We start from the raw sequence: 15,529 nt of genomic DNA, 5'->3' as shown, positions 1-15,529 counted from the left end.
CCACCTGGGTCTGCTTCTCTTTTAAGGGCTTAGACCAGAAACTTCTAGAAGTGGTCAGGGGTTACCTGAAGAAGTATGAGGTTTGAACTCTTACTCACCAATATACCTCCAACCACCACCCATCAGGAAAAGTTAACCAAACATTTTTCTAAGTGCACAAAACCCACAATAATATATCAATATCTTCTGATAAATTTCAAACACAGCAATTAACATGGTTGAAGCCATTCTTAACCATCAAATCTGAATCTTAACCATCACATCTGAAAACACAGCATCTGTGTTTTCTTTCCTCAAAGAATCTATAAAGCTGTAAATTTTTGTCAATCCCTGATCTAATTTTCTTCTAGTAAAATGAAATGATTGCACTATATTGATCTTGATGATTGCGAGTTCTGACATTCTATAATCTATGACTCTCTGTAACGTGTCCTGTGTTGCAGCCTACATCTGTCATTTGTGGGATCCAGAACAAGAGTGCAAATGGAATTCTATAACATAGCATAATAACACAGCACAAAAGTTATACAAACCAAGGAAACAAATAGCTAAATGAAATATGTTTGATAACCTACTTTTCAAAGTGGGAGACTAGATTTAAATTTAGAATTCTTGGGTTCCTTAGAGTTCTAGAATATGACAGTCCCTCTGTACCCAGGCCCCTTACCCTATAGCCTATTCCCTCTTCACTTCTCATCCCAGGCTCTATCCTTCATGATGAGGGGCCTCATGCACACTCATGTAGGTACCCTAATCCACACATGTGGCTCCATTTATACCCCCCACCCCATGCCCCCACTCCCCAAACCATTGTTCCTTGGCCATGTCTGAGACCCAGGAGTATGCACACTGTCAGTGGTCTGCTTAAAGACAGACTTTGAGGGGTTTAAGCAGGGAATTTGGGGGTCCTAGGTACTTCTTGTGTAGACTAGAAAGGGGGCAGGCACTTAGCTGCCCGGACTCCTCATTTGATGGGAAGAAGCTTGGCCAAACGAAGGCCGGAGCAGGACCCTCTAAAGTCCTACATGGCTTCCCAAGCAGGGGCCCCTCTTTTCTATGTCTAAGAGGGGTACCTTGCTGCCCATGACTCCTGAGCCTACAACTATCAAATTAAGACAAATAAGTTACCAAATAACTGTTTTGTCCCTAATTTATTTTGCTGGCCTTGAAATTCTGCACACCTAACCTAATAAAAGAACAAATAGAAAAATTTAGAAAACAATAGGTTTATTTGGTAAACCCTTGTTTGCATTCTATTGTGTTCAAAGCTGCCAGAAAAAAACAAAACAAAAAACTTGCTTTGTCTCTACAGTGGTAAGGATTCTTCAGGTTCCCAATGCAATTCTACAGTCTGACTCTACAGTCTGACTATAGAGATCTCATGAGGTGGGGGAAAAGATGGCTTAATTGATGAGATTTGACTTTTCCTTACATCTACAGGGCAGTGTATTTTAAGATTATGGATTGTTTGTGTATTATTTTTTTTTAAAGAAATCTTCCTGCCAGGGGCGTCTGGGTGGCGCCTCGGTTAAGCGTCCGACTTCAGCCAGGTCACGATCTCGCGGTCCGTGAGTTCGAGCCCCGCGTCAGGCTCTGGGCTGATGGCTCAGAGCCTGGAGCCTGTTTCCGATTCTGTGTCTCCCTCTCTCTCTGCCCCTCCCCCGTTCATGCTCTGTCTCTCTCTGTCCCAAAAATAAATAAACGTTAAAAAAAAAATAAATAAATAAATAAATAAATAAATAAATATTTTATGTGCATTATCTCATCTAACCTTATATGAATTAAATGAGGTAAATGCTATGATCCTCATTTATACATTTCTGAATTATGAATTCCACAAATACAGAAAAGAGGTTACATGGTTTGACCACAGTAATTTGGAAGTGGTCACACGGGATTCAAGCCAACTCTGAGCAAGTCCAAAGTCAAGATCTGTAACTACTCTCAATGCCTATGAGATGAAATACATTCAAACCATCCCTGGCCACATTTCACTTTACTGCCAAAAGCCAAGCCATCTGAACACAGTTTGGTTGTGCTTATTTGTTTAAAGTAACATGTTTTACACACAACTGAATTCCTGTGTCGTGCATGAATGCAACGTGAAAGGAAGTGTGTCTTTAAATCAATGGAGTAAATCAATCAAATCAATGGAGACTGCTGCAGAATGAAAAATCCATTTATTATTATAGAGTGCAATAAAAGTTAGGAGAGCCAAGAGGACAAATAAAGCCTGCTGTATTCATGTTAAAATATTTCACCATAACTTTCTTTCTTAAAGATTTTATTTATTTATTTATTTATTTTTAAATTTTTTTTTAACATTTATTTATTTTTGAGACAGAGAGAGACAGAGCATGAATGGGGGAGGGTCAGAGAGAGAGAGACACAGAATCTGAAACAGGCTCCAGGCTCCGAGCTGTCAGCACAGAGCCCGACGCGGGGCTTGAACTCACGGACTGCGAGATCATGACCTGAGCCGAAGTCGGCCGCCCAACCGACTGAACCACCCAGGTGCCCCATAAAGATTTTATTTTTAAATAATCTCTACACCCAAAGTGGGTCTTGAACTCACACCCCTGAGATCAAGAGACACACGCTCTACCAACTGAGCCAAACAGGTGCCCCAAAACATTTCAGTACCTTAAAATTTGAGTGAGTCCAACTATTCATAACACATACAAACAGAGTACTATGCTCCCTTACAGTACAGGCTGTTGTTAAATTTCTACTCTCCAAACTAAATAATGGAAGTTCTACTTCCTTAAAAAAAAAAAAAATGAGAGTATAAGAAACTGACCCTTAAAAGAAAAAATTTTATATCCACAAATGCTACCCTAGATAAAGGAAAACTGTTTTTTCCCTAACTTTCAGAATTACTGCCTGAATGCTGAAATCCCAGAGTTCTGCAAATGGCACGTTTGCTTTGTTTTCTGGGTTAAATTACAATTAGCTCTGTGCTCACCCTGCAGTGAGCTCACCGGCCTCAGCAGGCCTTAGATCCCCTTGCCAGTGAGCTTGCTTTCCTCTGTAGGGAATGCCTGCCGTCTCCTTTAAAAACCAGTCATTTAAACCCTTAATATTTGGATTACTGAGAGCAATTTGTTAAAATGTATTTGATCAATGTTCATTGCATGCCTACCTTGCGATAAGCACTATTCTGGCTCTGAGAGTAAAGGAGGCAATGAAATAGACAAAGATCTTACCCCGTGGAGCTTCCATTCTAGTGACAGGACACAGAGATGGGACAGGACAGGATAGGACAAACAGGACATAGGATGGGTAGGACATACACGTGGTAGGTGGGGAGAAATGCGGCGCAGAGAGTACAGCAGGGAAAAGGCGTAGGAAGTACCAGGACAGGCAGGTTTCACTTCTGTGTAGGGTGCCCAGAAAGGCCTCACTGAGCAGGTATTTGTGTAAAAGCGTACCTGAAGCTAGCAAGAAAATGAGACCAGTGTGTACTTGTTCAAAGAGTGTTCTTGGCAGAGAGAACAAGTTCAAATGCCCTGGTGTGACTGTGTATTCATTTGCTAGGGCTGCCATAACAAAATACCACAGTCTGGGTAGTTAAACAGCAGAAACTAATGCTCTCACAGTTCTGGAGCCTGGATGGCTGAGATCAAGGTATCCACAGGGTTGGTTTCTTCTGAGGCTACCCTTCTTGGCTTGTATATTGTCACCTTCCTACTCCCTCTTCACATGGCTGTCCCTCGGTACATGCATGCCCCTGGTGTCCCTCTGTATCTTAATATTCTCTTCCTATAAAGACAACAGTCCAATTGGATTGGGACTCATTCTAGTGGCCTCAGTTTAACTCAGTCAGCTCTTCAAAGGTTCTGTTTCCAAATACAGTCACATTCTAGGGTGCTGGAGGTTAGGACTTCCACACAATAATTTAGGAGAAGGGGGGAGACACGGTTCAGTCCATAACAGTGTGTAACTGGTGTTTTCAAGGAACAGTAGAGGCCAGTGTGATTGGAGTTGTATTAGCTAGGAACAGAGTATTAGAGTGGATCAGAAAGATAAGTGGGAGGAAAGTCAGATTGTACAGGCCCTGAAGGTCACTGTAAAGATATTTCCTTTTACTCCGAATGATATAGGAAGTCACTGGAGTGTTTTGAGCAGAGGAGTAAAATAATACATTTTAATACATTTTAATTTAAAAATACATTTTAATTTTCAATTATAGGAAATGGGCATGTCTCTTGAGAGAAGTAGAAAGCTCATCCAAATTAGAATGCCTAGTGGTCCCTAAGGAGATCTGGGGCAAAACCTGTGTTGATTTGTACCTGATTTATTTTTGCTTCAGAACCTGAAAATTTTGTTTTCACTAGGTGAACCCCTTCTCAGAAGCTCTGCTGATGGATTCCTCCTCCTCCTCCTCCTCCTCCTCCTCCTTTTTCTCTTCCTTCTACCTCCCCTCCTTCTCCTCCTTCTTCTCCTCTTTCTCCTTCTCCTTCTTCTTCTAGCTTTGTCAAATTTTGCTTTATTTATCTTGAGGCTATGTTGTGGGTGAATACAAATTTAGAATTGTTATGGCTTTGAGTGAATTGAGTTATTTTATCGTTGTGAAGGGATTCCTTATCTCTAGTAATGCTTTGGCCTCAACGTTGTTTTATTTGATGCTAATATGGCTACAGTAGCCTTCTTTGGGTAAAATTTGCCTGATGTGGTGGTCGTTTCCCTGGTTTGCCAAATGTTTCTGTTCTCCTCCCTTTTGGGCACAGATTAGGACTGCACTTTCCAGACTCCTTGCAGTTGGGTTACGGGACAAATTCTAACAAATGATTTATAGATGGAAACAAAACACCTTACCTTCAAGAAGGAGCAAAAATTGATGGTGCTAGACCCTCCTGCTACTACTATGATTACCCCAGTTCAGGGGAATGGCTGTTCGTCATCCTGGGCTTTGAAGGGAGGAGACATGGAGCAGAGCCCCAAGTGACTGGCAATGGACATGAGTGAAAACTACATGTTTTTGTTTTAAGCCACTGGGATTCTGGGGTTTGATGTCACAACAAGCCTATCATGACTGATTTATCTGAACATCTTCAATTCTTTTACTTTTAATCTTTCTCTATTTCAGAATTTCTAAACCCTGGCACTATTGATATTTTGGCCTGGATAATTCTTTGTTATAAGGGTCTGTCCTATAGCAATTCTGACTTCTGCTCACTAGATACCAGTAGCATCCCCCTTCCCCCACATGTGACATTCAAATAATCTCCAGATGTTGCCCAGACCACCCCTCGTTGAAAACCATTGCTCTAGCCTTATAATTGAGGGATTAACTATAAATTATTTTATAAATTTACTTTATAATACTTTATAAATTCATAAAAATTATAAATTACTTTTAAAGTAATTATTGTTTTCATTTTCTCACTCTCCTCTGTCCTCTATATTAGTTTGCAAATTACACACTCCATATCCTAGGCATTGTAACATGCATTCTTGCTGCATTTAAGGTCAAGCTTTTCTCATTTCCTAAAGAATATAAGGCTCTTTAACAATGTAACTCTAGTCATCCCCTTCTAATTCATATTTTAGTTTTGTCTAATATTTTACTTTCATCTTGTTTTTTAACACCACAAATTAGAGGTCATTATTATTTTATGAAGTTATAGTGTGTTAGATGCACCCCACATTTACCAGTTTTTCCTCTTACCATTCATGTATGGATTTCAGGCCTTTAATCTGGGATTATTTTCTTTCTACATAAAGTACATCCTTTAGAATTTCCCTTTGTGAGTGTCTAGTGTGATAAACTCTTTCAATTTTTAATTTGACTGAAAATGTCTGTATCATGCTTTCGTTATTGAAAAGTACTTTCTTCCAGTGTAGAGTTCCAATTCTAAGAATTCTGAATTCAGGGTTTGGGTTTTTTTCCCCCTCAGCATATTGAAGATAATATTCCAGTAATTTTTCACTTTTTTATTGTCATTGAGCCGTTAACCCTCTGTCCAACTGCATTTCCATGAAGGTGACCAACTTTTTCTCTCCACATGTATTTCAGATCTAATCTTTGCCACCACACTCTGCATTATCACGTGGCTGTTTATTTGCCTTGCTGGTAAATACGAATTTGAGATTTGATGTTTTTAAACAATTTTTAAAATTCTCAGCTATCATCTCTTCAAATATTTCTTTTCCCCCCATCTTTCTATATTATCTCCTTCTGGGATGAGATACATATGGGAAGTTATCACTCTATGTTCCAAGCTGATTAACCGCTTTTTCTTTCTGGATTGAACTACAGAAAATTTCTTCAAAGCCATATTCAATTTTCTTGATTCTTTCTTCAGATGTTCCTACACTTCTGCTTAGATCTAACAGTTCTTTCACATTAATTATAATGTTTTTTACTCCTATAAATTCCCATTGTTTCTTTGACAGAACTTGTTTGCCATTTTCATGGTCTCTTGATCTTTATACATATTTGGATGAATATCTTTTGAATCACAAATCATGCTAAATACAGTTATTTTATATTCTCAGTCGGATAATTTCAATATCTGAAGTTTTGCCGATCTGATTCTGGTTGTCTTTATTCTCACTCATGGTGCCTTAGTTCCTTGTATATTTTGTGATTGATTGATTGATTGATTGATGATTGATTGGTTTTTATTTAGCCTGAGGGTCAAATCTGAGACCGCTTTAAACAAAATTTTCAGTTTGAGGTTTTCAAACCCACCTGTGGACAGGTTTGTGATTATCAATTCTCAGGAGAGGTTTATATGTTTCCTTCACCCACAACCTTAGCTAAGCTAAGTCATTTTCCTTAGCTGCTTCACTCCTGACTGTGCTCAAACATCTAATTATTTTTATGCGATATATGAAGAGTATCATAGGAAGAGTATAAAATTTGGAGTCAAAGAGACACGTTCCCTACTGATCACCTAAACTATGGCAATAACCTTAACTCCTATGAAATGTGGATAATAACATTTACTTCACAAGTCTACCATAAAGGCTAAATGAAGTACAGGTATATATAGTATCAGGCACATAGTAGGCCCACAGTGTTAGTTTCCTTATTTACGGAATGCTCATGTTTTACACAGGTTACCATTTTTGCACATGTCACCTATAAACAAATCTTCCTTCGCCAGTTAGGAAACAGGGGAAACCATCTTGGCCTACCTTCTCTTTTTTAATCTTTATTCACGCAATTGCCTTCTGCTTGCAATGCCCTAGTTACCAGCTACAACAGGACAGTTCTATCTTTCTAGAAGTACAATTTCTACACTGGCATAGAGAGTCAACTGAAGTAAGGCATGAATACATAAAAGTTATTCCTCTGTAGGGAGATGTTTGGATGAAAGAATCACACATGCAGAGACACACACAAATCTAGTTATAACTTGCCTCCCAAACTCTGTAAAAACTCTTCATTCCTAGACGTCAAAAAGTTAGGTTAATATGGTTTGAGGGTTTTACTCCCCTAAGTTTAGACCAAACAAATCTCATCTCTGTGTAATACTACAGGAGCCATAGTTAAAGATCTATTAATTATTACATCTCTTAAATTTATGAAATGATTTTCCTCAAATTCTATGACTTACTCCATTGGAATTTTCTTGGCATTTAAATTCAGAGGGAAGAAACAAATTAAAACAAAATAAACTCATATTAGTCATTAAGTTTATAGAAATAAAAATTTCAGATTATGTCTTTGGGCCAATAAACATGTATCCCAGTCTTTCACAGTTTTTATATTTGCAGTAATAATTCTAGAAAAAAATATTCATAGCATAGTCACATGGGAAATACCCCAATGTTCAAGGAAAAGTGGATCATTTTCATAGCATAGAATTTACTACATAAGGAGAACACACATGTTCATATTAGAAAGATCTCTACCTAGTGTCAATACATTAATAAACACTAATATATATTTATAAGTACATATAATACCATAATCTGTATCATGTCTCTTCATTCACACTCAAGTCTTAGAAGAGCTCATCACAAATATTGTCAAGATCCTGAATTCTAAGATGAAAAGAAAGTTCTCTCCCTCTTCACAAAGAGGAGTCTCGAATCTCTGAGATCTTCTTCAGGAGTTGGAAGAGTACTGCCTTTATTGAATTTAAGAACAGAAGCTCTCCTCCTCAGAACTCCAAAAGGCTTAGCAACCATAGCACTAGGAATGAGCCTAACTAAATTAACCTTGCCACAAGCGTTCTTCAGCTTTCAGGAGGAGTAGCCTAAACCTACTGTGAGAAAGCGGTACCCTTTGGACATTCACCTTTCACACTCAGTTGTGGACACAAACAACTCTGTTTTTGGAGTATTCTGATGTTCAGCCTTTGTATTGTCTGAGAAACATAGCAGGCCACATCCAAGATCATTCAGAGGAAGAAAAGTGAATTCATAAAGAACTCTGCCAACTATAATACTTTGATGGATGAGGCAAGAGGAAAACATCTTTCAACTTACCCTGAAATGGTGATTGGTTTACTCTCTGAAGCATGAGGACTGAATTTTTCTTGCAATTTTATTTTTGCTAGAGTTCTGTTGTTGCCTTTTTACATTAAAAACAAATCCCCTTTGTTAAGCTAATATTTGCCTTTAAAGAATCTTCCAGCAATGCAGTTTCATCATACAACAATCTCGGCATGAGACTAAAATGGCTAAGCTCATGGTTACAGATCATTCAGTCATCAGAAACTATTTCTTGTCCACCTCATTTGTGCCAGACCCTAAGCAAGAAACTGCAGTTAGACCAGTGTCTGGGAGAGAGACAACTCCTAACCTCACAGAGTCTGCAGTCCAATAAGGAAGAAAACAGCTGAATAATTTCATAAAAATGTACAAGGTGCAATAATAAAATCACAGGCACCCTACCTTTGGAGATGTCAGGCAAGGAGTTTCCTCTCAAAGTGATGTTTAACCTGAGACCTGAAAAAAAGAGAAGAAATTATTCATGTAAGTATAGGAGGAGGGGTGTGTCAGGGAAAGAATCTCCAGAAAGAAAGATGAGCAGCTTGTGCAATTCAAGGAACATTGAGAAGGTCACTGTGCCTGGAGCACTGTGAGCAAAGTGTGGTGGCAGAAAACAAAGCTGGTGGATACAAGTGAGACTCTGTATGACCTTAGAGATTCTTTTAAAATGTTGAACATTATTTTAAGAGCACTGGGAAGCTTTGAAGGTTTTAAGCAGGAGACTTAAGTGGCCAGATTTTAATAATTTAGAAGACTGTAGTGCTCTGAAGTTTGTCCTCAATGCTTGGAAAGAACAAACAAGTCTCCTCTCTGGGCATAAAATTCAGGCTAAATGCCAGCCTGCAAGGATAGGTTGGGCAAATATGGTTTCTTATCACAGGGCAACCCAGCCTCACTCTTAAGAAAACAACTTCTAAACGTATGACGCCCTAATACCACACAGAGTCATAGCCTGGCACAGCTGTTTCTCACAAGAACAGAAATCTTACTTGCCCTTCACTGACATTGACCAGCATTGTGGATATAATAAAAATCCTCCTTGTAAGTTTTAATGGTCTGTTCTATAACTCAGGTCATAGCCCATCTTGCAAATAACTTTCTTTCAAAAATCAGGCACTAATACATCATCAAAGAGACCATATTCCTCTGCTTTAATATTTGGGCCAAGAAATGCCACTGATCCTTGGTTCATATCCCAATCTGGGAGTGCTGATTTCTTCCAACTTCAGAGGCTGGTGTTTGGTTCTAGCATTAATTAGAATGTATGCTTTAGAAAATCCGACTGGGCTCTTTAATATACTGTTTGAGGAAGGAGGTGATGTTCTCTTCCTTTCACTGACCTCCAATGTCCTCTCTCATCCTTACCTCTGAATCCAGTAGGTTACAAAAGTTTTTTTAATAGACTTTATTTTTTAGAGTAATTAAAGGTTTACAGAAAAACTGAGCAAAATATACAGAGTTCCCATAGGTTCCCTGTTCCCCCACCCAAGTTTCCCCTATTATTAACATCTTGCATTAGTTACTGTTGATGAACCAAATTCCTAAATTACTATTAAGTCCATCAATAATATCAAGATCCACTCTCTGTGTTGTACGGTTCTATGGGTTTTGGCAAATACATGTCATGTATATACCATTACAGTATCATATAGAATAGATTTACTGTTGTGAAAATCCCTTGTTCTCCACTTATTCATCACCCCATCTTCATTCTGGTAACCACTGATCTTTTTCATTGTCTCTGTAGTTTTGTCTTTTCCAGAATGTCATATAGATGGAGTCTTATGTGTGTAGCTTCTTCGGACAGGCTTCTTTCACTTAGCAATATGCCTCTAAGTTTCCTCCATGTCTTTTTATGGTCTGATAGCTCTACTTTATTGCTGCATAATATCCCATTGTGTGGATGTATCAAAATTTGTTTATCCATTCACCTATTGAAGAATATCTTGGTTGCTTCCAAGTTTGGCTATTATGAATAAATCCTCTATAAATATTCATGTGCAGGTTTGTGTGGATGTAAATTTCAACTCATTTGGGTAGATACTTAAGATCATAAACACTGGATCATATGGAAAGACTATGTTTAGCTTTGCACAAAACTGCCAAATTGTCTTCCAAAGAGGCCATGCCATTTGTAACTGCCACAATGCAGGCACCATCAATTTTACCCTAGAGATCCTCTGTGTGGGGGCTGGCATCCTGGGAAAAAATACAGTATTTGGAAAACACAGTACCTTATTCTATTCCCTAGAAAAGTGCATTCTCTGGCTCCCTAGGCGAGTCAGGCACACTGTTTTTCATTTCTTTCTTTTTAATATGCAAAGACCTTTGCTCTCTCTGCAGTCAATTTCCTTTATATCTCATTCCCCTAGAAAATGCATCCCTCCAATCATGCCTACTTTTAAAAAAGTCTCTTCTAAAAGTAAAAAGGCTGGTTTTTTTTCCAGCTAGACATAGAGACATAGAGTTTATACTCAGTGAAGCTCTGACAAGATAGGAGGACTTTCTCCCATGTGCTGGGTCACAGAACACTCTCCCTGGTGAACTTAATCTAGTCCAGTCCACCGAGGCCCCTAAACTGGCCAGTCAGTTGTCATCACTAATTAAAGAGAACATTTTAATGTCACTTCATGAATGATTCACAGACATATCACAGTGTCCTTTGTATTTGCAATGGCATTGTATCACACAACTGAATGTACTTGAAGAATGTCCCAAAGCTCACCAGGAACTACTTCAATCAATATTTCCTTTTTTTTTTTCCTTTTTGTTTGTCCTTGGCCCTCTTAGGTCACCTTATCCTTGAATTATGGAAGATTTTTGTCCCATTTTACACTAATTTACTCCCAACTATATCATCCTTTTACCATTTTTCCCTAAATCTCATGATTTCTACCTACTTCTATATTCTTGGATTCTATGATACATCATTCCAAACCATTTACCTAAGATTATCATATTATAATTGACCATCACTAAAGCCTTTTGCAATAATCTCCAAAAATACTTTAAAACCCCCATATCCAACTCTAAGGTCAACAAATCAAGCCCATGAGGTGTTTTTAGGCAACTGAAGAGACATTCCCCAAAATCATCACCAACTAGGGTCTCACAAATTTTTCATAGCCAAAATCCAGGAGGCAAAACAATTACTGTTCTTGGCACCAAGACTGACAGTTTTATTACTCTGCTTTTTCCCAAGGATTATCTCAAGATTTTATTCTGTTTATTTCTAATGCTAGAAGTTAGTAGCAGTTAAAAAGAACGTTTCTTTGCTTACTTAGAAATCCATGACTCCCAACAGGCAGCTTTACAGTCTAACTAAGGAAGAGTGTCATCAACTCTTTTTATGATATTTTTTCTTAACTCATCTCTGCCTGGATGGACAGATGAGATCAGTGCTTGGGCTACCCCTTCCACTCGCCTGGTTTTCCCTTCTACTAGGAAGAAATGACACAGGACTTTGGTATATCCTGACTGTACTTTAAATAAAGGGAAACATTTGCTTCACAAATGGAGTTTTATTTGCCCCTTGATATGTGCAGGAGATGGCAGGGTCACGTACAGAAGAAAGCATGCAAGGGAAACTCAGATGTTTTGCAAAGCAGCCTTTCTTCATCCACATTATTTGTGTCATGGCTATAGAATGTGTGTCTCTTGACAGTTTTCAAAGGTATGGTGGGACAAACACAAAAGGAATAAATCAATGGAAGGGACTTTACCTTCAAAAGGTTATTTTATTAGTATGTGTACAATACATAAACTATCTTGAATTATCAATATGCAAGCCAAGTAGCCAACATTCATTCATTAGATTATATTTATGTCAAATCTACAACGTCAGTAAAACAAAATACAATGATAACAAATGGCTTCTTTCCTTGAGTGGCCATGGATTTTTCTGTCCCAGAATTAGATCTCCAGAATTCTGGAACTTTGGGCCATGACTTTATCAACCAGACCAAATGAACTTTCCAAGTTCTAAAGGAGGAGCAGGTAGAAAATAAGCCTGCATGACAGGCTAATGGTTTGTGAAAAATAAGCACCATATAAAATAGCCGGGTTAAAGGAGGACAGCCACCACAGAGAGAAGAAATAGAGGAAAACAAGTGAGGATTGTAAGAAATTTAAAGAGGACGATTTCTTCTACATCACTGAGCCCAGAAGACACTTCAAGTGTATAAAAAGAAATCAATGGCTCCCATCCACAAATTTCACATCTTTTGGTTTTCAGCTGACCTTTCCATGAGGCCTTGCCCACCACTGTGATCAGGTTCTTTCTCTTGCACCCTAACTACTTCACATGGAACTGCAGACCAGCAGCAATTTCTTTATGCTGTGCCATTATTATTTTAGGGATTACTATGCCCATGCATCCAGTTAAAAAACAAATCTTTAGGGTCAGAGTCAATCATACTTATTGTGCTCCCTCTAAACCCTAAAGGGTATTTAAAGGAATTTATCAATTGGTTCAAGATCCCACAGATTCTAGGTGGCAGGGTGAGATTTAAGAACAGCTCTAGGTGGTGGCAAGTGTCAACTGTAGCACCATGTCTAATGTAAAGGGTGGTCAGCCAATATCATTCGGTAGATTGAGTGATAAGAGAGTGAATGAAGTAAAAACAAATTACATCTAAAACACTAGCAATTTGAGAAGAATATTTCTATAACACCTTAATTTCATTTCCTGGTTTACTTAAAAAAGACATGGGAAGGGATCCAGGGCTGGATATAAGGGAAACAAGCATTCTTTTTCTTATTCGCCCAAAATGTAGAAACCTCCTCTGGCAAGTCATTGAAACTCACATGCCTTTGCCTTTGTTTTCTGGAAAAAAAAAAAAAATGAAGATACAACACTGAACACCAGGTTGTGTTTTCCAGTTAGAAGAAGCTTAGATGGCCTGCTCTGTGCCAAACCTTAAAGTGTTGACTGGGATTGTAGAACATTCCAAAATTCCAAAATTCTCGATTATTTATTTTTTAAATAGATACATAAGGAGCATCTGGGTGGCTCTGTCGGGTTAAGCATCCAACGTCGGCTCAGGTCATGATCTCACAGTTTGCGGGCTCAAGCCCCACGTCGGGTTTGTGCTGACAGCTCAGAGTCTGGAGTCTGCTTCAGATTCCGTGTCTCCCTCCCTCCCCTGCTCACAATCTATCTCTCTCTCAAAAATGAATAAACATTTAAGAAATAAATAAAATAAATAAATAGGAGAAACAATGATGGGGTATGACCTTTTCCACTTGAAATGACTGAGTGCTCACTGAAGGCCTCGGTAGAGTGAGCCAAAGAAAGATCTGGAAATCCATCTGCAACCTGGCTGCAAGTGATGAAATTAGACCTATTTAAGTATGGGCTGTCAGTCATGACCCCCACACAGAGCCTAGAAGAATGTGACTGATAAGAGGAAGAAGTGTGCTATCTAGACACAGAGCAATTTATTGCTATTAGTCAGTTATATAGAAGAAATATTGGGGCGCCTGGGTGGCGCAGTCGGTTAAGCGTCCGACTTCAGCCAGGTCGCGATCTTGCAGTCCGTGAGTTCGAGCCCCACGTCAGGCTCTGGGCTGATGGCTCAGAGCCTGGAGCCTGTTTCCGATTCTGTGTCTCCCTCTCTCTTTGCCCCTCCCCCGTTCATGCTCTGTCTCTCTCTGTCCCCCAAAAAATAAATAAACGTTGAAAAAAAAATTAAAAAAAAAGAAGAAATATTGATAAGTTCCTATTATGTGCCAGGCATTATGCTCTATGTTGTGTATACAATGCATACAAGACCAGGCTCTGCCCCTAAGAACCTTACAGAAAACCCGACTGAATCCCAGGTGACATAATAGTTTCTTGATAGAAGCGAGTGAACGTATAAGTAAGGGAGGAAACAGTCCTACTAAAGAAGAGAAAGTTGTGGGACTTGAAGGGTGAGAAGCAAGTAGGGAAAGGTATAGAAACAGTGGGGATAGTGTGCACAAATAGAAACATGAAACACAAAGTAGATTTAAATAAGAACAAATAGTTGAGTGAAGATAAAAAGAGTTCAGCTGTATTGGGAAGGTAAAGAGCAAGGATTATGTCCAGGGAGGTAGGGAATAGTGTCTAAGAGAGAGGCAGAGACTATATCATGAAAGACCTTATAAACCTGATAAGAAATTTAGGCTTTAACTTGAAAGCTGTGAAGATTAAAGACATTTAAGCAAGACAGTGCTTTTAAAAATATTTAGCCAGGCAGAGTTGTAGAAACAGAGTGTAGTAATTCCCCATTCAGGCTTTGCCTGAATTGCCCACTCAGTCTAAACTGAGACTTTAACAGAAGTTAAGCAGTATAGGCTAGGGACACCTGGGTGGCTCAGTCGGGGAGTCCAACTTCCTCTCAAGTCATGAGCTTGTGGTTTGTGGGTTCAAGCCCTACATTGGGCTCTGTGCTGACAGCTCAGACCCTAGAGCCTGCTTTGGATTCTATGTCTCCTCTCTCTGCTCCTCCCCCACTCACGCTCTGTCTCTCTCTCTCTTTCTCTCTCTCAAAAAATAAATAAACAAATTAAAATGAAGAAATTTAAAAAATTAAAATGAAGAAATATAGGCTAAATATCAAGGTGACAAAAATCTATATGATTTGAAAATTGATTGAATATGAGTAGATAGAAAATAATTAAATTACATTGCTAAGAATTCATCTCAGGTGAATGGTTTGGATAGTAAAATGATAGATAGCCATTCACGGATATAGACCAGGCACATGCACCAGGATGAGACAATAAGATGAGTGTTAGATACACTGTAGTGCCTGGGGAATGGAAATCCAAGCAAAGAAGTCCAAGCCCTTGAATACACAGAGATCCAGTCCAGAGACCCAGGTTATAAGTCCAGTTAAAACTTTGAGATCAGATGCTGATGCCATCATTTGGGGAGAAAATACAGAGTAAGAGTAAAACTTTGGGGACAGAACTCTTAAATAAAGGGATGGACAGAAGAAATGAAGCATCAGGGATGAAGAAAGATAACCAGGGGATACTATGAGAAAATAGTATATTATTTGTCAAATACAAACTGTTAACATCTATTTCTAGGAGCAGAGTTAAGGACTTT

This window comes from Lynx canadensis, chromosome B2 (genome assembly GCF_007474595.2).
Source record: "Lynx canadensis isolate LIC74 chromosome B2, mLynCan4.pri.v2, whole genome shotgun sequence".
NCBI classification, from domain to species: domain Eukaryota; kingdom Metazoa; phylum Chordata; class Mammalia; order Carnivora; family Felidae; genus Lynx; species Lynx canadensis.
This window is presented reverse-complemented; position numbering follows the sequence as displayed.